Raw genomic sequence first — 26,366 nt, 5'->3', positions numbered from 1 at the left:
ATTTTTGGAAGGAGCTCCTCCCTCCAGGCCTCCTCCCAACATACGTACGTACCATCCACACGTAGGAACATATTCCCATCTATGCTTGCGATGGGAATGCAGAGAAACACTCTCGGGTGATAACAGTCTACCCCCATAATGAGAAGTAACACAACAATAATTCCAGGCAATACATGCTCTTTCTAGATATTCCAATGCTGAGCGTCATGTATTTGAAACATCTGTGTGATTTACTGAATCTTGTACTCTTCGTTCAAATATGTCAGTAGAATGTAAACAAAACCATTTGTGTTGTGCTAACATCTTGCTATCTGGAAACATCCAGGTAAGCAAAGTAACATTTCTGTTGTTGTCTAGAGGCCAGACGTTTGCTGTCCCAGCCTTTCTTCCCACAACCAAGAAGCCAGTCACTTCCCTGTTTTCTAGTCTAAGGCTTAGCACGGATAATGCACACCGCAAGCTCGTCAATGATTCACTAATCACTAGAAACTGACTGGAATGTTGGAAGTTCATATACAGTAGAAAATCAAAGATGAATATATGCTTAACCTTTTGAAAAATGATGTGGATATAACATCAGATGTGGATATAACCTAACCCTGGATGTTTAAGGAGGAAGTCCCCTAGAGCCAGCCCCTCGAGTTGAGGGAGTAGATGCGTAGGGCTATCTGCTCTCATGCTTACCCTGGCTTACCTTTGCCTGTCTCTACATGCATAATAAATCTGGCAAGCACAGAATGTAGATATGAGCTTGGGGACCTAAGTCAGAAGTAAAACATCATAAAAAAAAACAAAACAAAAACAAAAAAAGAAAATAACAACTTTGTGGGATACCAGTGGGGTTAAGTGCCCCACTCCTGTTTTCAGTTCAGGTTGTGATCCCAGGGTCCCAGGATCAGGTCCCGCACTGGGCTCTGTGATCAGCATGGAGTCTGTTTGGGATTCTCTCCCTGTCCCTCTGCTCCTTCCCCCTACTCATGCACCCGCTCTCTCTCTCTCTCTCTCTCTCTCTCAAAATAAATAAATAAATAAAATATTAAGAAAACAAAAACCAAAAAACCTCTCTGAAATCTTTGATGTAGCGACACTGTTGGCTAATGTATAGCCAATGCTGGCATTTCCGAATCTGAGTCATTCATTTTTTTTCCCTCGCCTCCTCTTCTTCCTTCTTTCGTTCACTAAATAAATATTCATTAAGCACCTGTTGGGTTCCAGGCGCTGTAATCAGTGCTGGGAATATAACAGTGATGCCTTGATAAGATACTGCCCATGCCCTGCTTTAATGCCCTGCGTTTGCCTGGTGGGTCCCCTGCAGATCCTTCCCCAGAAGCCTGTGAATTTCTGCCTCTTTCTGTCTTTCAGGGAGTGAAAGAGCTATTTTCCTGGACTTTGGAGTGTTTGGCCCGAGCATGGGGAAGAGGAAGTGCCCAAGAGTGAGGCTCTCAGAGGATCATCGACCACTGAAGGATAAGCCATTATGGGAGATAGCCCAGCTGGCTTACCTCTCAGTAGGACAGTGTCCCCAGGGTGCCCGGTGTGCTGGGATCCCCGTTACCTGGGCAGTACCCCACTCATGAGCGTATGTTTACTGGCGGTCCTCCCTTCCAGCATCACTTTCCCACTCCGATCTTTGACTCAGGATTAGTTTTGGGGGAAACTCTTTGACCGGACCAACTCATGGCGGGGGGGGAGGGGCACAGAAAAGTTACCAAATTGCCACAACACTCCTATTTTTTTTTTTCCCCAAGTAGGAAAATAGCAGAATGCTAAACTAATTCAAATTCAGAATCCTCTACAGTTAAGCTGCCTGGTAGGTTTGCAATGGTATTTTTAACATATCCCTAAGTGTTGTGAAAATCCATAAAGTATTCATTCAAGTGAAATTTGAAGGACACAGAAAACACAGGCATATTCTCTGAAAGAATTACCATGTGACTGGCATTTTTCATTCTCTAAACTTAAAGATAATCCTTTGGCATTTGGGTTTTTGGAATGGCTGTACTACTCAACTTTTTGTGAAAGCTAAAAAAAACATTTCCTATTCTGCAAAACAGCATTAGACCCTGAACCAAACCAATTCTTCTTGGTAAACTTTACTCGAATGCTATTTTTTTTTTTTAATCAACGTCACATGCCTATTAGAAAACAAAGAACAGCTGGCTTTTCACTAAAGCGATTATTTTTCATTCCTGAATTCTGAATATTCAGTGTTACCTGTCTCTCTCCTTCCTCTTGAGTCATTGCAAATTAGATCGCTATATTCAAGACACCTCAGTTTACTTCAGTAAAGGGGACAGGATGAATAGGAAATAGAAGGAGAAAGAGAGAAGCAATATTATTTCTCTAATACTTTTCAGCTTCATATGGAATGAATAAACCAAAGACAATTTTAACATCTGCATAGTCTATAAATGTCAGTTTCCAGAAATCAGCTCCACAGCCCATGAATTGACGACAGTGGTGAAACTGATTCCTGAATATAGATATATATTTTCATGCTGCCATGCCACCTAGACTTATATGTCTACAGTCCCTGTACAGAATGGGAACTCAATTACTTGACATAAATAAAACTTCATATTTGCAAAATAAAAACTTTCTAATAGCAAACTTCTGGTCTCTCCTCTGATGATAGCTTACTTGTCATAAACTCAGAATTGAAAGTCAGATCTTGATTGATACTGTATCCTAAACCCATACAGGCTTGATAATAGAACACCACCTTTATTTCATTCTTTTCAATCTGCAGGCTTCTACAGTGGTTTTATTACTCAGAGTTCTTCAGTGGTTTTATTACTCAGAGTTTGAAAAGAAATTACTCCTGCAGTGGCAGTTTCCAAAACGCTTTGTAGTGTCTTCTCAAAAAGTAAATAGTGACAAGCCAACCACAGATAAGGTAGAACAGTATGATTAAAAGCATCCTTTCTTGAAGGCTTGGATTAGAATTGGTAAGTGACTATTGCTTGTTTTAAACAAGATGTGGCTGGCGGGTCCATGGTCCCTTGCTGCTGACACGGTGGTCTTCGACCGGAATCCTTAGAACTCCCGTGGGAACTTGCTAGAAATGCAAAAGGTCAGGTCTCACCACAAGCCAACTGGATCAGAATATGCATTTCAGTGAAACCCTCGGGTGATTTACATGTGCACTCAAATTGGAGAAACACTGTTGTACAACATGACATAACAAGGTATAAATGGAAACACTGAAAATGAAGTTTTTGTCCCCAGGGTCTAGGAGGGGAACGGGCCAGAAGTTACCAGAGAAGTGTGGCGGTGGGGGGAGGTCCAGAAAAACCAGAAAGTCAAGGGGTTTCTCAGTCTATGGCCCCCCGAACAAGCCTTAGTGATACCTGGAGTCCATCCACACTAAGCAAATATCAGCTTGTCCAGCAAACCCAAATTGTGTGGTCATGAGGACTTCCTTTGGACTCTCTGAAGCTCTATTCATCTGTTGAACAAGGAGATGACACAGAGTAACTCCATCTAGCTCTCAACTCCTATCATTCAACAGACAGAAAAGCAACAAGTTGGGAGATACAGTGCGGGGGTCGGGGGAGGAGACCGTTCACGCAACACAAGGACATTTTCACAATTCTTGTGCAGATTACTTTCTGATCTCTGGGCAATTTCTACATTAAAATGGGATTATTGTTCCACTGAGTAACTTTTTATTTTTTTTTTAAGGAAAAACATTTATTTGTGGCGAGTTTATTTTTGTATTGAGTGAGAGAAAACATTTCTTCACCCTTAATTCTTCTAAAGGTCTTACTGCTTCTTTCTGCTCTCTGGAAGTCAAGTACGCTGCACACATGCATCAGAGAAGGGAGAGAATCCAGCCAGAGGTGGAGAGGAAGAGAGAAGAGTGAAGTATGGCAGCATTGTCTGCGGTCACTGGGCTGAGAAGTCATGGTGCCCACGCTGACGTCATCGTGCACTCCAGACCTCGGTTCTTTTACGGGGTCTCACTTCCCAATTCTAAAGTAATGCAGTCACCCCAGTGGATGCCTGAATCCTTGGCTAGTCTCAACCCCATATACCCTGTGTTTTTTTTCCCATACAAACACACCTATGATGAAGTTCAATTCACACATCGGGCACAGAAAGAGATGAACAATAGTAACTAACAACAAAATAGAATAACTGTAACAAGACATGGTAATACAAGTTACGTGGATGTGGTCTCTCCACATATTGTATTGCACTGTACTCCCCCTAACTCTGTGCAATACCGTGAGATGATAAGACACCTGTCTGATGAGCTGAAGACAGGTGAATGACGTAGGCATTTTGACAGCGTGAAGTTATGATCCCCCTTCTTGGCCAAAAGGAAGCTTATCTGCTTCTGGGTGTGGTTGACCTAAATCCATGGAAAGTGACACCACAGAGAAGGGGACTACTGCCCTGTCCTTTACTGTAGCTAGAACAGGAACATCGTTTTTCAGTCGACACAAGCATCCCCGTATGATGTATGAATGGGTGTACACACTGACAAGCAAAATTTAAAATCTACATGACTCAACAGCCCTTGGGCTGTACACTACCAGGTAGCCTCTTTGGGACCGATTTCCCCTTCACTGCTATACCAAAAGTTGTCCGGAGGCATCTCCAAACGAATCTCTGCTCTTTTACAGGAAACGGTAATGTATAATATTTAGGCGACGCCACGGCGAGCTTACAAAATTAGCAGCAAAAACATTGCGCTACTTTTGGGTTTCAAATCACCGTGATATTCAAGAGAAACTCTTGCATCATGGACGTTGAACTTGGATCAGACTTTCTCAACTGAACCCTGTCAGCTGCCAGAGCGTCAGGCAAGAACCCAGAAAAGATAAAACTCCAGTCAGGATGGAATTAGCCAAGCAGTACCAGGCCAAGGCCAAACGAGAACAGGAGGCATGCACCGTTCTGTCGCCAACAGAACCCCCTGAACAGTGTCACGTACCCGATTTTTGCGGTGAATGTTAGGAACAAGATGGCACATAAGGTGGGTGTTTAAAAAGAAAGCGTAGTTGAATATGTAAGGCACCCCAGAAAACTTTTCGCTTTATTCCCCTGAGAACTTGCCAGAATGAACTAGAAACCATTCAGTATTACACTGTCTCTGCCTCGACATTACTTGTCCTCGAGGACTCCCTGTCAAACTTGAATCTTGCCTCACTTGGCAAGGGGCACCCCACTGTGAAAGACAATGGCAAATCCCCTTTGTGTATACGCAGTGACAATGAAACTTTCTTGCAAACAGCTCCCGAGGCCACCAGAAACGTTCCTCTGGATATCTGGCCTGATCTCAAACTCAACAGAAAACAACTCTCTTTGTAACCCCGCATTTCCGAGCAAACACTAACTCCAGACCTCCCTGGGTTTTGTGGGTGATACCAGGACACCTGGAAACCTGATCATTGTTTGGACTGCTCTCTCCTTCACTGCCTGGGTTTAAGCAAGTCACATTGATGTGTTTTCCCCAATATTTTCTGTAATCAACTGTTGCTTTTTTCTTTCTGTGGAGACCAGTCTAGTTCATACATTTATTATCCTGATTAGAGCGATTTAGAAAATGCCCATTTACTCATTAACTCATTTGGCGCCTATCTGAGCCCCTACTATGTGCTGTGGGCACTGTCTTAGGGGTTCAAGGATAAAAAGATGAGCAACATGGACGTGGTCTTCATCCTTGGGGAGCTCACAGGCTGTTGGAGCTCCTCCCATTGAAATAACATTTTGCAGGACACCATCAGGTCACCTTACGAACACATTCTGAAACATATACTCATCGTGCACAAATGCCGACTGAAAACAAAGCAAACCAAAAGCAAAATTCTTCCCATCATTTTAAAGCTTGCAAGCTGGCTTCCACCTGCTTCTCTAATCCCCTATTTTACTATTTTCTCAACAAACCGTCAGGCTGAAAGCAGCCGGCCCAATCTCCGTTTCGGGACACTTCCTATTTCTTATTCTTTGCTTTGTTACTGCTGTTTCTTTTCCCAGAAGATCTACACCCTCCATCATGATATTTTTCGACTGTCATACAAAAAAATGGCATGTCTCCCTTCTGAACTTAAATATTTGGTCAATTTACATAACACTTACGGTATTCAATAAAAATGTTCCTGACTTCTCACGGGACAGACTCCACTCGGAACTAAGGATCTGGGGAAGAGTATTCTTTCTCCTACTAGGATTCACATTTCCACCTTTCAAGTCTTCTGGTTCTTAAAGGCAGGGATCATAGTACCTTGCAACCTCCATAGGGCCTTACGTATTTCCTTGTTCATAGGGGTGAATCAATGATGCAGCTAGCAATAATGATATTGTTAGTACCAACAGGGGCATTTTAAAATTTCACTATTTTTTATGTCAATAATCATCTTCATTATTCATTAAATATTTTTTTTAATGGCGAACTATCCACAGAAACCTAATTTCATGTAAAGCCTAATTTGGGGATGAAGTCCCTTTACTGTGGAGGGGGAACTTGGTGCGCTCTAATGAATTATGAGCCATCGGATGTCAGTCTTGTAGATGCTAGTTCCATCGGTCTGAATCTGGGTGAGGAAGGGTCTCGAATATTGTATTCTAGTGGTAAAGTAGAAGTTCCAGTATTCATGCTTCCCATGGGGTTCCCCAAGGGATTCTCTTTAGAATTCCTTCTGTAGCTCAGCATTACTCTTTAAAGTTACATCTCTCTTCCCCTAAAAAAAGCATGAAAAGGAGAGAGTTAAGGATGAATGGTCTGGCTAAATGGTGAATTTATTTTCTCTGTTGGCTTGTGTCACTGCTCCAGTTTGGTTTTATATAGTGTTATGTGAGTTTAATGTTGCTTATTTGAAAAATGGAAACAACAGAGGATGCTTGAGTGGTTTGGACCCAAAAGGAAATCTGTACTTTTGCCAGAAAAAAGGAAAAGGGAAATCCATAACAGGAACATTTACAAAATCTAACTGGAAAAGAAAGGTTCATGAGGTTTAAAAAAAAGTATGTATATATAAAGGTGAATTTTATTGATTTATAGACCACTGGTAGCTTGGAAAGTCCAAACCTCAGTGGAGGCTCGTATTTCCGAAGATGCAAAAACCAAGCCAGCTCTGAACAGGGAGAGCAACTCTCCCACCTGGTGTTCTGTCAAAGCTCAGCAGACAGCCAAATCCAGAACCCTTCAGGGAAGCGAGAACAACTTTTTCTCCCCACGAGTACACTTCCTATGACAAAGTGGTATTAAGTAAATCTGAGAAAATTGTATTTAACACATCCTTGTATCTTGGTGATGTCCCTTTAAATGCAAAAGAAAATGAATGATGGAAGATTAGGAAACAATTATTTATCCAAGAGGCTGCAATAGCTCTGTGAATGCTGGGGCCAGGAGTTCTTCTTATTCTGCTGTGGCTTACCTTCCTGCCTGCTGTGTGTGTGTGCGTGTGTGCGTGTGTGTGTGTGTGTGTGCAAGTTTGTGTGCGTGCATGTGTGCGCGCGTGCGTATGTGTGTGTGTGTGCGTGCGTGTGTAGCTCCCCTTCAGTCTCAGGAAGTGGAACTCTGACATAGCAAATAAGAATTCTAATTACAAAATTACATCATCCATGGAAACGTTTGCTACCCCTTTGCTCTGGAAGCTCTAAAGATAGGGATGCTTCCACAAACAGAATGAATGAAGCCCCAGTTCTCAATGGGGTCAAATTCAGGAAACGGCAGGTTTTATCTTAAAAAAATTCAACTGATACACAAAAGCTCTCGTGCGTGCCGATAATGGAATTATCAAATTGGGATAAAGGTGCTTTTAAGAATTTTTATTTTGATCATTTATTTCAGGTTAACACTTGTGGATAATATAGCTTTGAGTTACAGAGCAGATAAGGAAAATGTAAAAAAAAAAATTTAGGGCAGGCCTTTATTAAAATTTTAAAGTATGTCTTTGCCATACTCTATAAAGAGCCAAATAGGGTATCAAAATCTCTGGAGATCACCAGTATAATTTCTTTATCATGTTCCATTTAAAATTTAATTATGCAGTCTACAACAAGAAGAATCTGAGCTGTTTAAATAGGTCATGCAGTGACTAACTTAACAGTATTCTAAAGTTTTCCTTGTAAAGATCATTCTTTTGATAGTCTGTTACACATCAGAACTCTATATTATAAAACAAGTGCAATTTAATTCAGTCACTACGGGCTCATATACATCTGTAAAGAATGAAATGTTTTGATTTAGGTAATTTAGAGAAGTGATGAAACGCATGTTTCTGGAAGAGATGCCCAGGTTGGATGGCCAGTGTCTTCATATATACTGTCTTTGGGTAATCATTATTTCCATGCAGGATAGAAAGGTCAAGGGAATCCTTTATTTAATGTTTGGGGCATTTTGCTTTATTATGTTTCCTTTATTTCCATAATCATTTGTAGCAAGACAAAAACTTCCGCCACTGCATAATTAACCTATGACTTAGAGGTGCGTATGGCCTCTGGCTTGCTTCTCCATTCTCCACCTCAAATTTCACCCCGCATGCAACTCTAATTTCTTTATAATAAAATAACAAATTTAACACTGCGTTGACCACCTTATAAGTATCACTTCATTTCATTCTCAGGACTATTGGTCTTATCCCCATTTTACAGAGAGAGACCATGAGGCACACAGAGGGGAAGACATTCATCCAAGATCACAGAACTAGTAAATGGCCAAACATGACTTGAGCAGGGGCAGGAGTTCGGCTCCAGAGCAAATGTGAAAAACCACTTCACTACGCTGCTTCTTACAATACAAAAGGAACCTTGTCTTAGATATGGACAGTGCTCAAATGTTGATGAAAATAATTAGCATAAATCCATTTTGAACAGACGACGGTAATAGCTACCATGTATTGATTATTTTCTGTGTGCCAGACACTGAGCTAAACTGATTATATGCTTTATCTTCTCACACTGACACTTTGAGATAGGTATCATAATTTTTCCAAATTTACAAATGAAAAACTGAGACAGATATTAACGAACCTGCTCAAGGACAAACAATTAAGAAACAGCAGACACAAGACTCAAGCATGTCTAAAGCCCAACCTTCTAAGCTCTATGCTAACACAAACTCAACAGCAATGCCTCCAAACAGCATAGTAACAGTGAAATTTAGGTTAGTAACTTCTCAGCCATTAAAATGAATGTTTCTGGGTGCCAAGTGTTTAAAGCAGTGAGCAACACGTGTAGGGTAAGAGAAGGCAAAAATCATACATCTGGTCTACCGCTGGTTCTCGGGAGAAGCCTTCTTCAGTGCTTCCTTTCTCCCTTCCTACGACCCCCCAAATCCCCGAATCTATGTGTGTTAAAGCCCCAACCCCTAATGTGATGTAATTAGGAGGCGGGGCCTTAGGGAGGGAATTATATTTAGATGAGGTCGTGAAGGTGGGGCCTAAATGTGCGATTAGAACCCTTAGAAGAGACACCAGCGAGCTTTCTCTTCCCCCCCCTCTCAGTCATAAGAGGATACGACAATAAGGCAGCCATCTGCAAACCTTGGGTCAGGTCCTCACCCAGACACTGAGTACTGAATTGGCCAGCCCCTTGGTCTTGGACCTCCCAGCTTCCAGAACCTTGAAAAGAAATGTTGTTTAAGCCATCAGTCCGTGCTATGGTATTTTATTATAGCAGCCAGAGCTGACTAAGATTCTAACTCAAACTTTCATGCATTCATTCAAACCTTTATTCACTCAAATGGTCAAAGACTGATGAAAATATTTTGTTCAGGCAGTGCTAGGCACTGAGGATAAATAATGAATAATAATGGGATCTCTTAGTGGAGAAGGTGTCTAAGTCTTCCATTAAACTGCAGTGTCGGATGGTACAAATGCTAGGATAGGAGTTAGTACCCAGGGCTTTGGAAATTAACAGAAAGCACATACAACCTTTCATGACAAAGAAGCCATCATAGAAGAAATGGCATCTAAGATGTGTGGCTTCTTTTTGATTGTTCGCTAGGTAGTGAATCTGACAGGGAGGGTTCTGAGGATTGTAAGGTCTTGGAGTATAATGGCGTCTTCTGTGGGGAAATTTAATTCCTTTTTTCCCGCCAAATCCATTCTATTAATTTGCCCAAGCTGCTCTTTAAAAACATTTGATAACATTCTCTGGATGAACAGTATCAAAGAGAATAACAGTTCCTCAGACTGGTGTCTAAACCCCTCACTTCAACCAGTCATCCCCTAAATTCCTCTTCCCACCTCCGCACACTATCCAACAGTAAGGCACCACTTCCTGTTCCCTGCATGCCATCCCTGGGCCTCTGTGATGACTTTCCCTCTGTGTGGAGCTCACGGCCCTCTCTACCACCACACGCTCCATCCTGACCCATTTTCTCAAGTCATGCTCAGGTTGATTCAGGATGCCGTAGGATGCCTCCTTGTTTCCTCCAATCAGAAGTGCCTCATCTTATTGCTGAAAGCCCTTAGCGCCTTTTGTTTGTTTATCTAAGTTGTCTTATCTATCTTATGGCATTAAACATTTTCCACCCAGCACTCTGATGAGCTGTACCTGCTACACCAGACTAAACTACTTCAGGGGAAGAGACAGTGTTGTTTGTTTTCTACCAAAGAGCCTACAACTATCCTTGGCAGATAGTACTTGATGTGTCTTTGCTGAATTAATGAATCAATGATAGATTTTTTGAATGTTCAACTGCGCCAGGTTTGGGTCCCAGGAGAGTTGGGGGAATTATTCTTTCTTAGGGATTATTAAAAGACATGAAATGTTCATCAGTTTCAGATTACTTAGTAAGAGGTTGGCTTGGAAATACCCAAATCTTTTTCCACCCTACTTTCTTTACTCCCCAGCCCCTGGAAAACAATTTTCTACTCTGTGTCTATGAGTTTCATTTATTCATTCATGTGTTTTGTTTTTTTAGAGTCCGCAAATAAGGGATACGATGCAGTATTTGCCTTTCTCTGGTCTATTTCACTTAACATAATGTCCTCCGTATCCATTCATGTTACAAATGGCAGAACTCCTTCTTTCTCAGGGATGAATAATATTCTAGTGTATGTATGTATCTATGTAAGTATACATGTAGACACATCTTCTTTATCCACTCGTCTGTTGACAGACATTTAGGTTATTTCCATATCTTGCCTATTTTGAATAAAGCTATACTGAACATTGGAGTGTAGATATCTTTTCAAGATCCTTTTTTCATTTATATTCGGAAATGAGACTGCTGGATCACATGGTAGTTCGATCTTTACTTTTTAGGGAGAACTCCATACTGTTTTCCACAGCGGCTACATCAATTTATACTCCCACCTACAGTTCACTAGGCTTCTCTTTCCTCCACATGCTCCCCAACATCTGTTATCCCTGGTCTTTTGGATGATAGCCATTCCAACAGGTGTGAGGAGATATCTCATTGTGGTCCTGATTTACATTTCCCTGATGATTAGTAATGCTGAGCTCCTTTTCATGTACCTGTTGATCACCTGTAAGTCTACTTTGGAAAAACATTTACTCAGGTGCCCTGACCAGATTCTAATTGGATTGTTTGTATTTTTGCTATTGATTTGTGTGAGTTCTTTATATATGTTGGATATTAAGCCCTTATCAGATGTATGATTTGCAATATTTGCTCCTGTTCCGTAGGCTGCCTCTTCATTTTGTTGATGTTTCCTTCGTTGTGCAGAAGCTCTGTAATTTGATATATGGTCCCACTTGTTAATTTTTGGTTTTGTTGCCCTTCTTTTGGTGTTACCAACATTTTTATCTTCTAATTTCTAAAGAAGATCGCATTTCATTTTGAAGACAACAAGAAATAGGAGATTCTTTTACTTACCAAAGCCTTCCATGGGGAAAAGACATTGAACTTAAAACCCAGTGCCATGACTGAGAAATATGGCCAATCAGAAAGTTTAGTCTTGTTCTTTTACTACATGGAATCTGTTCAGTTCAAATTCCAAATAACAAAGATCAACTGAAGACTAAAATTCCATAGGTGAAACTGTAATATAATGACTTTTATCTCTGATAGTCACATAAACAAGCATTCTGTCTTCTTGGTAGAGGATCTCAACTAATAATCCTATGGCATATGCTGGCGCTCTAGAAATCGGGGGTTCATATTTGATATTTATATTCCATAATCACTGCAGAGAAGGCATAGACAAAAGATGAAGTTGTTGGATTAAAATATAAGAAAAAAGTCCAAGTTTTTCTTTAATGACTTTCATCTTTGGCCCCTGACTCCAACAGCTAAAATCTCATAAAACATGGCCTCAGAGTTACATACTTAATTATTTCAAGCTTTGTTTATTAATTATCCTCAATGAGCATCCTGACCTCTCGTTGTTGTGCTATAAGAACTATTGTAGCCCTTCAGCTACTTCTACTAAGATCTATTCCATTGCTTTATTTTCCATAATATTTAGTTTATATAAGGAAAGTGTACTATGTCAGCAAAGAATTAAAATGCTTTCCCTTTGTCAAAAATAGCCACTAAGAGTACATGATTGTGCTAAAACCTCCATTAATATAAACCTTGCATATACCTTTACTCTGCTATCCAAAATCAAGGGCTAACTCTGTTTAAGCATCATTTATATTAAAACCCCCGCTGGCCATCACTAATTTAGTGCCTCCTTTCTATTCGAATAGTTGGGTGTTTTACCATAATTTAATTAAAACACCTACCTAAACACTCTTCACCATTAAAAAGGATCTTGAAAGACAAGCTTGTCATGGGAAACAAAACAAAACAAAAAACAACCAACTGTTCAGAATGCTAAATTGTTCTTTGCTACAGCAAAATAAAGGTGGGGAGTCACCTGTGAGACTGAAAATGATCATTTTCACAGTTCAGGAACGTGCAGCCTACATTCCATTTCCAGGACACTTCCAGACAAAGAGGACAGCATGAATAGTACGTGTAGCCAGTTTAAATATTTGTTTTAATCCCCATGAGATCATTGGTTTTAATATGTATAATATAATTACAATGCTTAGCGTGCATTGCTCATATAATCTAATTTTTTCTGGTGACATATTATTCCCGGGCTTTAATTTCAGCAATGGCAAGAACTCAAAAACACATTTAGGTTATCATTAGTAACGAAAAACAACCCTGGTACCTGTTCGAGCACCTTATGCACATATCACATTTCAACTTCAAAGCATTTTTAACTACCAAGACACAACCCACTGCTACGCGATTTGTACATTTTCACAGAATATCATCAACCAGCGGCCAGCCACTTGAAATTAATGCCATGTAAAGCAATTAAAGTTGAAATTCTCCACCCTGGTGCAATATTTGTAAATGGCCTCACAGAAAATCTCAAGACAGTCAAAGCAGATGAAAACCAAACCATAAAACTGTTTCCAAACGCCACTGTCTTCCTTGCCAGCCCCATATCACTAGTTAGCAATTGCCTGAATTCTCCACTTTTCCTAGATGTCAAAGCATAAGCACATTTTTAGGACGCAAAGGATAAAAAACACAAAGTGTCATGTTCTAGTCATCATTAGCCGACCCACAAACAAAATAACCACAGGTGCCTTGTTCTAAATAGCACCAAGGTTTTCCAGAGCTCATTTGCACTTGGCCAGTGACAGACTGGAGAAATGTGCAACAGGGCAGGAAGCTGGAGAACAGACTGAATTCTACAAGACTCTACAAACAAATGAGTGCTAGTGAAAGAAGTAGTTTGCCGCCAGCAGAAGGATTTGTCACCAACCGTATTAACGTTATTTCGTGTTAATGCGAGGAAGAGAAATAATCAATGGATAGGTCCCACACTGCCCTGGAGAAAGTAAAACGATACCCGAGACCACATTAGAAGAAGCATAATTGAGGGAGAACTGACATATCATTTCTCACACCCTAATTGTCGTGCGTCACAATGACTGCGACAATGACTGCGAACTCCAGTTACGATGGGGTTGTTGTTGTGTTTGTTTTCAACACGATGCAACATTAGAATAGCAACAACCCATGGGAAAAAAAAATAGGTAGGCTCATTACCAAAATACCTCCCCTCAAACTGCAGAAGGGATCGGATCCTCCCTCGAGTAATAAACCAGCTACAGTGAAAGTTCCTTCGCAGTGAACACGGGCACTGTCTTTTGGTATTCACAATAGAACATGCTACTTAATAGAATTCAGGGTGCACACCGGGTCTCTCGGACATCTGAGTAATTTTTATCTGCGTGATGATAGCTCCATGTGGGTTTCATCTGACAATATGAGGGTGGTCTGCTTCTCAGCGGGTCTAGAAAAGTTGAAAGTCATTCTGCATTCCATTATTTGGGGATTAACTTCCTCACCGCAAACGTGGGCAGACCCACAAGTCTCTCTCTCTCTCTCTGAAAATGACAAATGCTTAGGTCTTCACTGTGAACTTTCTCCTAGCGAAAGCACAATGAAAACAAACCCAGTGGGGACACACACACCAGAACACACGTCTGCTTCGAACCCTGTGAACCAGCACGCGCTTGAAAAGTTTCTTTGGGATGGTATCCAAAGAATTAAGACATAGAATAATTTAAATATTTGGATCACAGTAAACAGAATTTTTTTTTTTTGGCAATATTAATCATGAGCCTATAAGCAAAGATTTTCTCTACATAAAAAAAAAGCAACCAAATGTGCTTATCTCCTGGAACAGATGGTGACGATATGTACTTTCTCCCTATTCCTAGTGCTGTTCATTATCACATTCTGCTGGCTCTTCTTCTTGTTCTCAAGACTCTCATCATTTTCATTTCTAGCAGTTCCCAGGCAATACCCTTTGCCCTATTCACTCATTCATAAGTGGTTATGGAGCACCTTTTAAGACGAAGGAAAGATGCGAGGTGCTGTCTACGATGCCCGCTAAAATACCTCTTAAAATACTGTCACTCCCTTTTTTCTTTTTTTTTTCTTTCTTATAATAAACAGTGGTAATCATTTTTGATAGCTAGTTGCCTATAATATACATCCTGTTAATCATATCTTATTTCATACAGTGACATGAAATATAAAAAAATATATAAAGCACACGGATCAATGTATATATTGATTTCTTTTCCTGGTGAGATAATAGTACTAAGTATTTGTTTTAATGACAATAAGAAATACAAAAGTATTTATATTATCACCAAAACTATGATGTAAGGTCTTTCATGGAAGCTCCGAATTCTTTCCTAACTCTGTAAGTCATTGGACGCAATCACAATAGTAGATATGTGGGAGAAAAATAAAATTCATTTTGCTAATTCCCACGAATATAATAAAGGAAGCAACATGTTTATGGTTCCTGCAGAGAATATAGCATATATATATATCTCCAAATGCATGATATAACTTTTAAAAAATGAGAATGATTTCTCTAAGCCATACATGGACATTTCTCTCATATCTTCTTGGTTACATCTCTTATGTGTGACTCATACACAATTTTTGGCATTTGCATCATGAAATATGAGGTTTTAAAATCTAATGTGAGGAAGAGAAAATTACAAAGGCCTCTCCAAGAAGATACGGTATTTCTTTTGAGGTATATCAGAAATCATGCACAGAATAAGCAAAGCCAACCTGCTTACCTTGGTAGTCTTCCCACTAACTCGGTAGTTGTCTCTCTGGAGGAGAAAAAGAAAATATGTATGATTAGCTTATTGTGGTAAATCATAAAAATTTGTTTTATAAAACCATAACACAACATGTCAAGGCATTTTTGTGAGGGAGACAGAATTCAGGAAATTCAGGATGCACACCAGAAATTTACAATCGCCTAACCATATTTCTCATTAATTCCCATAGACATTTCAATGGTTACTTTCAATGATATTTTACACACATGCAAAATATCTATCCCTGCTTTCTGTTTAAAACATTAAAATCTGACAATGTACAACATATACAAAGAAAATGGGAAGGGAAGAAAATCCCCAACCACCTTATAGGTATTTTCCAGTTAAACAAAATGCTTGTATTTCTTTCTCCAAGAATCATTTAGGAACAAGTTTCTTTAAGCATATGTCTTTGTGTAGATGATCTCTGTCACCTGAGGTTCATGAAAGAACACGTACAGCACAAAATCCAATTCTTCCAGTAACAAATTGCTGGGTTTTTTTTATTTCTTCATTATAGTGTCCTACCAAGTGGGATTTTTGAAAGCACACGCTATGATAATTCAAAAGGCATGAAAGACAAGTCACTAATTGAAAGCTTTATAGTGTACTAATAAGAACAACCAGAGACAGATTTCAAAACTTTTTCCTAATTGCAATATCCTATTTTTCAATCAGAGATGCATTCTTGGAAATTACAGGAAGCAAGGAGTAAGAGGTTGAGACGGAGGCTTAATGATAAAAGTGGAGGTGCGTTAGTAAAGGTGCAATTCTTAGGAACAGTGGTACATAATCTTCTTCAGGTCATACAGTCCCTTTAAGAATCTCATGAAAGATACAAACCCCTTACATAGGATAAAATAGTAAGACACCCGTACATGGGCACCAAAATATGGTGCACAACTACAGAAGGTTTGTGGACCTCCTACAACTACCATGTGTACTCTGGATTAGGAATCTCAGCCTTAAACTTACATTCTTTTTACTCATATTGACCATCCAAATAAAGGACTTCCTCCTCCAGGAATTTTCTCTGGCCCTCCCAGCCTCTAAAACTCTCTCCTACTCCTTGCTAAATGGCTCCTGGGGCAAAATTGCCATCAGTGGAGAACCTTTGCAGTAGAACAACAGAATTGAATGATCAGTGATTGACCTCTGTTTCAAAACCTTACTGGCTTGAGAAATACTCTCTACTCCCATGGAAAAACATGGCGGCTGAGCCTGGTCAGGAATGCCCATCTCACTGGCTCGTGGCGCCTCCTACTGTCTTTGACAGTCCTGGGCTTGCTGCTTCCTATAGAGCCATACTACCTTAAATTAACGAATGATTTATAAATGAGTGAATTCAGCGGGGCTCCTAGAGAAATAGTCTTTCCTATATAACCAGATACTTTTTTAAAGATTGATTGATTGATTTTAGAGAGGGAGTGTGAGCACAAGTAGGGGGAGGGGCAGTGGGAGAGGGAGCGAGAGAATCACAAGCAGATGTGGGGCTCCATCCCAGGACCTACGAGATCATGACCTGAGCTGAAAGCACAAGTCAGGTGCTTAACTGACTGAGCCACGCAGGTGCCCCAGTAACCAGATAATACGAAACTTCCAGCTTTGATTGCTACAGAAACTAGTTGTTGAGAAAAAGCTTCCATTTCTTTAGCAAGAACCACAGTTGAAAGTTCTGTCTGTGACACTCTTCATTGCTTTTATATGTATTCCTCTTTTCTAAGAATTCCCTGCCTGCAGTAGAAATTTCTCTTTCCTGACAGAATCAGAACTGTGGGTACCCCAGCTATGAGACACCCCTCCCTTTAGTCTTCCTTTATAACATCGATCGCAACAAGCATCTTTTAAATTCTATTTTAGTATTTATTGTTTTGTAACTTGAGGCCAACATTTGTGAGTACTCAATAAATATTTGTTTGATTTGCAAGGAATGAATTAATAAACTCTTCTGACCTTCTTGTTGCCCTGGAGGGTTAGATCTATGTTTTGAGCTTGCTCATAGTAATAACAGCATCCCAGGGTCAAGGTACATTATCTTTCCTTCTTTCTAATCTTTTAACTCTTTATTTTGGCTTTCCAGATTATATGTACTTTAATATTATGAGTCCCCCTTGTATCTTTTTTAAAGATATTGGACGTACATTATAATATATCCACTTACATCCCACAGTAGAACAGCATTTCTCCGCCTCAACTATAATGATATCTGGGACCAGATATTCCTTTGTCATAAAGGCTGTTCTGTGCATTTAGGATGCTTGGCAGCAGCGTTGGCCATTACCTACTAGATACCAGTTGTACGTACCCCCACCCCCCCACTTTGTGACAAATAAAATGTCTCTAGACATTGCTAAATGGCTCCTGGGGCAAAATTGCCATCAGTGGAGAACCTTTGCAGTAGAACAATAGAATCGAAGGATCAGTAATTGACTTCTGTTTCAAAACCTTACTGGCTTGAGAAATATTCTCTACTCCCATGGAAAAACATGACGGCTGAGCCTGGTCAGGAATGCCCATCTCACTGGCTCGTGGCGTCTCCTAAGTGTGCATGCTAAGAGTAGGCTACGTTTGCTCCACAGCCAGTTTATGTTAGGCAGATTCATTCTTTTTTTCAATTCTAACTAAACAAGGTATAAAACTAATGAAAACTGACTGTGAAAGAGTTCTCATTTCTTTGAAAACGAAGTGATAATCTTTGGAAAGAGTAAAAACAACGAGTAGCTTATGAAAAACTGATCTTGAATTAAGAGTAGGGGCAAGAAAACCATAAATATTGGGGGACAAAAGACATGATTCTCACATGTGTTTTAAGTTCTTGTTCCTCTTCAAAAATAAACTAGAAACAGGTGGTCAGTTATAGGTGTGATATATGCATGAAAGACGGTGCAAGACTCCACTTGGGGGGTCCACGCACTCAAAGTGTCCGCCTTACTTTTAGCACAAAAAGGCTATGAAAGAAAGTTCTGCTCTCCACATAGGAAGTACATGCAGGGGAAATTTATATTTTACACAACTGTGTACTCAAAAATTTACATTAGAATTACAGATATCACTTCATGGGAGAAGTAATTTTTTAGTGAACACTCATAAATGTATGAACACAGTTTAAATGATCAGATGTTACCTAAAAACCCAATGATTCCATTGAAGCACATAGCTGCACGGTTTCAAGAAAGAACACGTTGAGGGAAAGAAGCATCGTATCTGACTAGGGTAATGCAACTAGGCTCACCAACCAAATGCCATTTTCGAGATCAGGAAAAACATTAGAGCTTTTAAAGCGATGACCTGTTCATTTTTAACCATTTGCTATTACTAATAAATAATCTGAATTATTCACATTTTCATGAATTTATACCTTTTGTAAAGAAATCCTTGAGGAAAATGGATTTAGCCTAACATGCTAGGCTTTATCTAGATAACGCTCCATCAAAACCCACTTGAGAGAACTTAACAAAGTATCATACAGAATATTTTGGGGGCAGTGAAACCACTCTGTATATGATACCCTGAAGGCGGACACATGTCCTTATTCGTTTGTCCAAGCTCATAGAATACACAAGGCCAAGAGTGAGCCTTAATGCAAACTATGGAACTCGGGGTGATAATAATGTGTCACTGTAGGTTCATCAATGATATCAATCCCGGTAGGGGACGCTGATAGTGAGGGGAGGCTGTGTATTTGTGGGGTCAAGGGGAATATGGGAAATCTCTGTACCTCCCTGTTAATTTTGCTGTGAACCTAAAACTGCTTTAAGAAATAAAGACGAGGCTTTTTTCAATGAACTTGCATGGGGCTCTAGCATCCACCACTACTATGACTTTCTGAACATAATTCATCTTCAGCACTAATATCTATCCAACATACTCGGTGAACACTTAGCATATGTTCAATGCACACACCGCACTGGGTGCTTTCAGAGACACCAAGATGAATTAGATCCTGAATCCTTCTGTCCAACTGTTTATACTCCACTAAGGGATATTATATCAAGTAAAAAGGGATGGGGGGGGCGCCTGGGTGGCTCAGTGGGTTGAGCCGCTGCCTTTGGCTCAGGTCATGATCTCAGGGTCCTGAGATCGAGTCCCGCATCGGGCTCTCTGCTCAGCAGGGAGCCTGCTTCCTTTTCTCTCTCTCTCTGCCTGCATCTCAGTGTACTTGTAATTTCTCTCTGTCAAATAAATAAATAAAATCTTTAAAAAAAAAAAGGCATGGGTACTTTTGAATTTTATACTACTGAGAGCTCCTTTAAGCCAAAGACCATGACTTACTTGTTATGTTCAATACTTCGTCCCTAGCAAAACTCAGACACCCAGTATATATGAGAGGAACAGAATCAAGCAACATTTCCATTTGCAGGTAATCTCCATGTCCTACATTCATTTCTTAAAATGCCTGTTGGAATCACAGCAATTGCACTAATTTCCTTTCTTTTGTTACCATTACTAAGATAATCTGATTTCGCGAAGAGAGTAGAATGCTAAAAATGAAGCGAAAACAATGATAACAAAAACAACATAGCACACTTCCGTGTCCCAAGACATAGAGCTGTCCTGAGGGCTAAGAAGGAGACTAAGATGATGGAGGGCACGCGGCAGGTTGCATATCCTTGGGCAATTTCTTCTGCCTCCTGGCTCTCTAAGTCCCAGAATGTAATAACAGTGCTGCCCTCTGATCTAGAGTTGTTGGATCAATCACCAATGTGAACAAACAAGACATCTCCCTGTAAGTTTGAGGCTGTGCTATAAATTCAATGTTATCAGAGAAAAAAAAAAAAAAAAACAACAAAAAAAGAGAGACAAGCACCTTTCAAAAGCAGATGAGTGTCCCGTGGGTATTATACAGTTTTTCTTTTTATGTAGATTATCTAGCATCCCTTAAAAAAAACAAAAAAACAAAAAAACTGACTTTAAGTATGTAAAGCATGTGCCGGTTCACAGTGATGCCAGCTTTTATCATCTGTCTGAAATAGCGTTCTTCCTCATCATGTCCTATCCCTTTCCATTCTTGAACGATGGAAACAGTTCTTTTTTTAGGAAGTGTTGAAGCAAGAGCACACCATCCATTTCTGTGAGCTTGCCAGTTTCCAAAATTAGCCAACAACTATAAAACAGAGGACAAGAGCCCCCATGCTAATTGTGTGGCGGCACGATAAATATTTTGAAGACCTGGAACGTTTCTCTCCAACGGTAGGTGCCTTGGATTCTTCTAGAAGTCCCAAGACTTTAAAACTGTCAAAATCCATTGTATTTTTATTGCGTGTCCTGCAAATGATTTAACGTTTCGGTCATAGAAGAGGTGAGGTTTTCTTTAATTAAGAGTGAAAGTATGACCCCGAAGCAGATTTTTTTTTTCTTTTTCTTTCTTTATTTTTACTTATCCATTTATTTTTGTCACCTGGCATGGGGCAAAGGGTGGGCATCTAAAGTTGATCTATTTCCCAATACAACAGCCACAAGAAGAGTCACTTAGAAACCTCATTACAGCGGCGCCTGGGTTAAGCCTCTGCCTACGGTTCGGGTCATGATCCGGGGGTCCTGGGATCGGGCTCTCTGCTCAGCAGCGAGCCTGCTTCCCCCTGTCTATCTGCCTGCCTCTCTGCCTACTTGTGATCTATCTCTGTCAAATAAATAAATTAAAGAAAAATCTTAAAAAAAAATAAAGAGACCTCATTACAAATGAATACATTAATTTGAGACCGTTAACTCTTGTCTTACATGGTGAACTTTAGTTCCAGGAAATCTGAAAGACATCAGAGATCTCCTCTCTGATGAAGAACGTCCAAAAACGCTGCTCATTCCCCTTCATCCAACACTGTTCTCATCCGTCTATCATCTATCGGTCTTCATGTTCTCTTTATTTTGTCCCCTCTTAATTTCTTCCCTCGCACCCCACTCCTAAATTCCTGCTCATGTGATTAAAATTTCTGCTCACGTGTGTGCTGCCATGCATGAGTGTCTGTTACAGACACAAGCAATTAATCCCACAGAAAAACTACGCACACCCACCCAAGCTCACACTTTTTAGACTCTCATTTAATACCAGCCACTACTATAGGACATTTACGTGAACCTACTCCTTCCACGCTTACAAAATCTTCAAGCAGTCATCGCTATGATTTAAACACGATAGAGATGAGAAAAATGAGGCAGGAAAATGTAAGTCGCTTCTTAGAGCCACGTGGCGAGTGACAGGGTCAGGATCTGAATCCAGGAATGCTGGTCTCAGAGTCCATGCTTTTGAACAGGATGTGATATTGCTACACAATATTTACAAGCTACAAAATATATGTGTATATACATATATGTATACATAGGTGTGTATACATACATACATTTTTTTTTCTCTTTTTTTCCTTCCTTTTTTTTTTTTTTTCTTGCAGGAGGGGACCAGCCCAAAGACAGGGGTAGAGGCAAACCTATAGAATCGGTTGGAAGGGCAGTGGCAGGACCGGAGGGAAGGCGGGTAGGAAAGAAAGCCAGCCGAGGTGGCCTGGTGATGGAGGTCCCATTGAAGTCACCATGTCAGCAGCCTGAAGGAGAGGAGGGGGGAGGGGGGTCTCAGCAGCTGAAAGGGGCCGGGTTGGCGGCAGGGCGAGGAAGAGCCAGTCTCATCGGAGACCTGCAGGCTGCCCAGGCCTGTCCCGGGGGCACAGGGCAGGCTCAGGGCTCCAGCAAAGCCCCTTTGTGGACAGCACAGGAGGGACGGGCCCAGGAGCGCAGGCCCGGAAAGAGGGGGGACGCTGGGCCAGGGTTCTCAGGGGAGCAGGGCAGCAGGTAACAAAGAGCGAGCCCCCCTATCAGCAGCTTTACCATGGAGGAGGGGGAGAGAGACCAAAACCAAGTGAGCGCGTGGGAACTGATTACACGTTCCGCAGCAGGGGTGCTGGAGAAGGAAGGAGCGGGACAGGCGCAGAGGGACACGGGGCATCATCTACAGGGCGGCCGGGAAGGGCTCTCTGGGGGGAGACCGAGGGAGCGCGCTGGTGTGTGAAACGCAGCCACTTCCTCCCCCGCCCAGACGTCGCGGCTTCTGTCCTTTGCTCCGCTGCGTCTCACACGTCTTTTCAGCAACTCCTCACCCAGGACCCACGGCCCGGCGCACACAGTCCGAGGGTCGCTCTGGTGGAGAAAACACGACAGGACAGGCAGTCTGGGTCCCTACACGCAGCATGCTGTCAAGGAAGAGGGAGACCAGGGCCCCCGTCCACGCAGGCCGACACTTCGAGAACCCTGACAAGAGACACTCGAGGCCGTTTCAGAGGCCGCTGCCTCCCAGTCCCGCTGCAGCCGGCGACACTCCCCCTGGGGGGCCGCCCGCAGCGCAGCCCCGCAGAGCAGCTGGCCAGGCTCCTCCGCGCAGCCCGCGACCGTGGACGTGACCTCCTGCGCACTCGGTCCACGGCCTCGGGTCTCCAAGGTGGCGTTTCTCTTTTAATCACTTTTGGGATTTGGCTCTGGCTGAGGGTCATCCCCACGGGGAGATGGAGCTTCCTTCTGCCAAGTCCCCGCAGGAAACAGGGACAAACCGCAGGGGTGCCGAGCCGCAGGGATTTGCCGCAGGCAGCAGGCACGCGTGCAGTCGGAGTGATGGGAAGACCGGCCGGGAGAAGTTTCCTTTAATCTCGGGGCTCCGGGGTGGCTCAGTGGGTTAAGCGTCTGCCTTAAGCTCCTGGATGGGGTCCGTGTTGGGCTCCCTGCTCGGTAAGGAGCCTCCTCCCTCTCATCCCCACTTCTGTGCTCTCTCTCACTATCTCTGTCTCTCTCTCTCAAAAAATAAAATCTTTTTTTTTCTTTTTAAATTTTATTTATTTATTTGACAGAGATCACAAGTAGGCAGAGACAGGCAGAGAGAGAGAGAGAGAGAGGGAAGCAGGCTCCCTGCTAAGCAGAAAGCCCGATGCGGGACTCGATCCCAGGACCCTGAGATCATGACCTGAGCCGAAGGCAGCGGCTTAACCCACTGAGCCACCCAGGTGCCCCAATAAAATCTTTTTTTATAAAGATTAATGTAATCTCATCACGGACCCATCCAGCCTCCTGATAGGGCACACCCTATTTAGAGTTCTTGCTAAGATTACTTTTGCCTCAAAATTTCTTCGGATCATTCGAGTACTCCCTACGTAAAACACCCGCAACCGCGTGCCTTTCTTTGTCTGTCTTCCGGAGCTCCGAGGCCTTGAAAACAAAATCGCCAAAGATTTCCTTCAATCAGCTCTGCAACACGGCCCAGCTTGCCCCCGGGGTCACCTGTGAGGGGCCACGGTTCGAACAGCCCTGCTGCCCCCTTCGGTCCTTTTGAGATGGTGTTAAGGGCTGTTGTTTTCCTTTCTTTCCAAAATGCCATCGGGATGCTTTAGCTCAGGAACACATCTGAGAAGGGGAGGCTTGTCCTCGGCGCTGCTGGGGCATTGGGAAGAGAAATGCATCTGCGCACACACTCGGGTGTTCACCTGTTCACCCTCCTGCTCCGTGCTCCAGAGTCCCCCACGGTTAAGTCACGGATCCAGGGAGGACCCGAATCAGCCACGAGTAACAATTCCTGCTCACTAAAACTCACTTATTTAGACTTTAGCCATAGTGAATGTAACCAGCCCTGGAGGACGGTCGCAGAGCCTACAAGTGGCACATGACGTTTCATGCATAAACTAACGTTCTCAGAGGCAAAAAAGCAAAAGCAAAAACAAAACAAAAAACCGGACAATGTACATGCAAGGCTGTATGTGTGCCTTTTTTTTTTTAATGTTTTAAAAGCTTTGTTCAAAAAATGACATCTCTCCAAAACAAAAACAACACAACACAAAACAAAAACAAAACCAAAACCAACACAAAGGAGACGAAGAGATGTATTTTCTTCAAATTCTATGCTTCTGCCAGGAGGAGGGGGATCAGGTTACTAAAAGGTCTCTGCATTTAATACTGCTGGATGATTGTGTTCTCAGCCTTACTGTAATTCCTAAGTGAGCTTAAGGGGAACTCCTCCACAAAATTATTAATCAAAAATAATTTTTTTCTTTGATACATCAGTCTGAAAGGAGGTCCATTTTTCAATAATGCCTAATTTTTCTCTATTCGTTCCTAGGGATGTTATATTGCCAATAAGTCCTCTTAATGAGAGAAAATCATCCCCACTCCTGATAATTTCTGGATCAAAGAGGGATTTGCAAATACCAGCCTGCATTGTAATATTTGACTAATGGCCTAATTCATCAACCGACAAGTACTGGTAGCAAATTCGTTACCGTACGTAATTAGTATGTATGTATCAATTTGCTCAACAAATGCATTTCTACAGCTCCTACTATGTGCCAGTGTCTCTGCGCTAGGGACAGAGCGGGGGATAAACACAGACCCCTCCCTCACAAGGTTGACCGTGTAGTGTGGAAACCTTCCCAGCGGACACTTGCACGAAGAAATGCCTGCTTGTAAGTAGCATCTGGCTTCATCCCTGATGATCCCTTTCAAAGTTTCTGGGAATAACAGATCCAGAGACAATTCAACAGCATAACAACGCTGAAGTCTTGGCTGATGAACCAGAGTTCCGCAGAGGAAGGATACTTTGTTTTATAGATGCTGCCCTTTCCAGGATCTTAAATTCAAAAACCACTGCTCGGCTGAGCTGCATGTGAGAACTTGCAGGGCTGCACCTGCTAGAGATGGGCTCTGGCCTGGCGGAAGGGGCCGGAGGACCGAAGACCCATGGGGTCACGGGGCAGGAGACAAGAGGGAGAAGGTGGTGGTTTCTGACATCCACAGTCAAACTCTAGGAGGAATGAAGCGACAGAATGATAAAAGCGTAGAGATGGTTATACCACCTCCTGACTCCTGGGCTGTTTGAGATTGGAGAAGAGTCCGATTACTTCCCGCCCATTTACAGCTGAGACCTGAAGGTCCTGCCAGGTGCTGGCTGCAGGAGGGCTCTGAGGAACACAGGCTGGGACCCAGGACCCAGAGCCTTGCTGGTTTCCACCCACCATCCAGAAGTATAAGAGACCGATACGCTCCTATTTGGCACGGAATGTAACCATGACCTCCGCCAAATGAATAACCTTCAAAGGGCTTCTATGTCCATCCGTGGACCTGGCCTCCACTCTGCAGTGGGGAATGGGGCTCAGCCCAATGCACTGAGCCCCTCCTTACCCCTTTTTAATGAAAAAAAAAAAAGAGGGGGTGATAAAAAAAACCAAATTCTATCAACGCTGATTCTGGCTATAGTGCTAAAAGCTCATGACAGCCGTCCATGGAAATGGAAAGGTGATAAATACTGCGCTGATATGATTTGAGGGAATCTTATTTTTTTGTTTGTTTTTTCACTGTCCAGTACAGTGGCCATAAACACATAATAAAATGCTGAAACTAAAGAACTCACTTCTCTCCAAGAGTATACTTATTTATTTTCAGTCTACCCACTGAGACAGTCCTCAGTGACGAACAGGACTGTGCTATTACTCCTCATCTCTCAGACTAGTCGAGTGGGGCTCCAAGAGGTTCCAGAGTTCACGTCAAAATAGTCAAGTGAGGGGGCTCAGCCCTTCTGACTGTAAAGGCTGGCACGGACATCAGAGGTCTGGCCAGAAACCCAGAATTCAGTCTGAGTCCTGGGCACAGAGAAAGGGGCGAGATGAAATTTCTCATCCAGGGGACCCTTTCTTTCGCCTTCTCAAATTCACCCATTCAAAATACACCCATTCAAAATAACACGACTCCAGGGCTGTCCGCAGAGGGATAGTTAATGCTATTTTCGATCCTTCTGGTTTTCCCGGTCGCTTCTTGGACTCTGCCTGGGTAAATTAAATGCA

General features: G+C 42.0%; 1 protein-coding gene across 2 annotated transcripts in view; it reads right to left on the bottom strand.

The window, feature by feature from the left end:
• CELF2 (CUGBP Elav-like family member 2) overlaps positions 1-26,366 on the bottom strand; it is a 607,444-nt gene that overhangs the window by 372,987 nt on the left and 208,091 nt on the right. For both annotated transcript variants that reach the window (XM_059183789.1, XM_059183788.1), the window contains exon 2: positions 15,541-15,576. The gene's annotated coding sequence lies outside the window, so the exon portion shown is untranslated. The remainder of the gene's footprint in view (positions 1-15,540; positions 15,577-26,366) is intronic.

The sequence above is a fragment of the Mustela lutreola genome, chromosome 8, assembly GCF_030435805.1.
Source record: "Mustela lutreola isolate mMusLut2 chromosome 8, mMusLut2.pri, whole genome shotgun sequence".
In the NCBI taxonomy this organism is placed as follows: domain Eukaryota; kingdom Metazoa; phylum Chordata; class Mammalia; order Carnivora; family Mustelidae; genus Mustela; species Mustela lutreola.
This window is presented reverse-complemented; position numbering and strand designations above follow the sequence as displayed.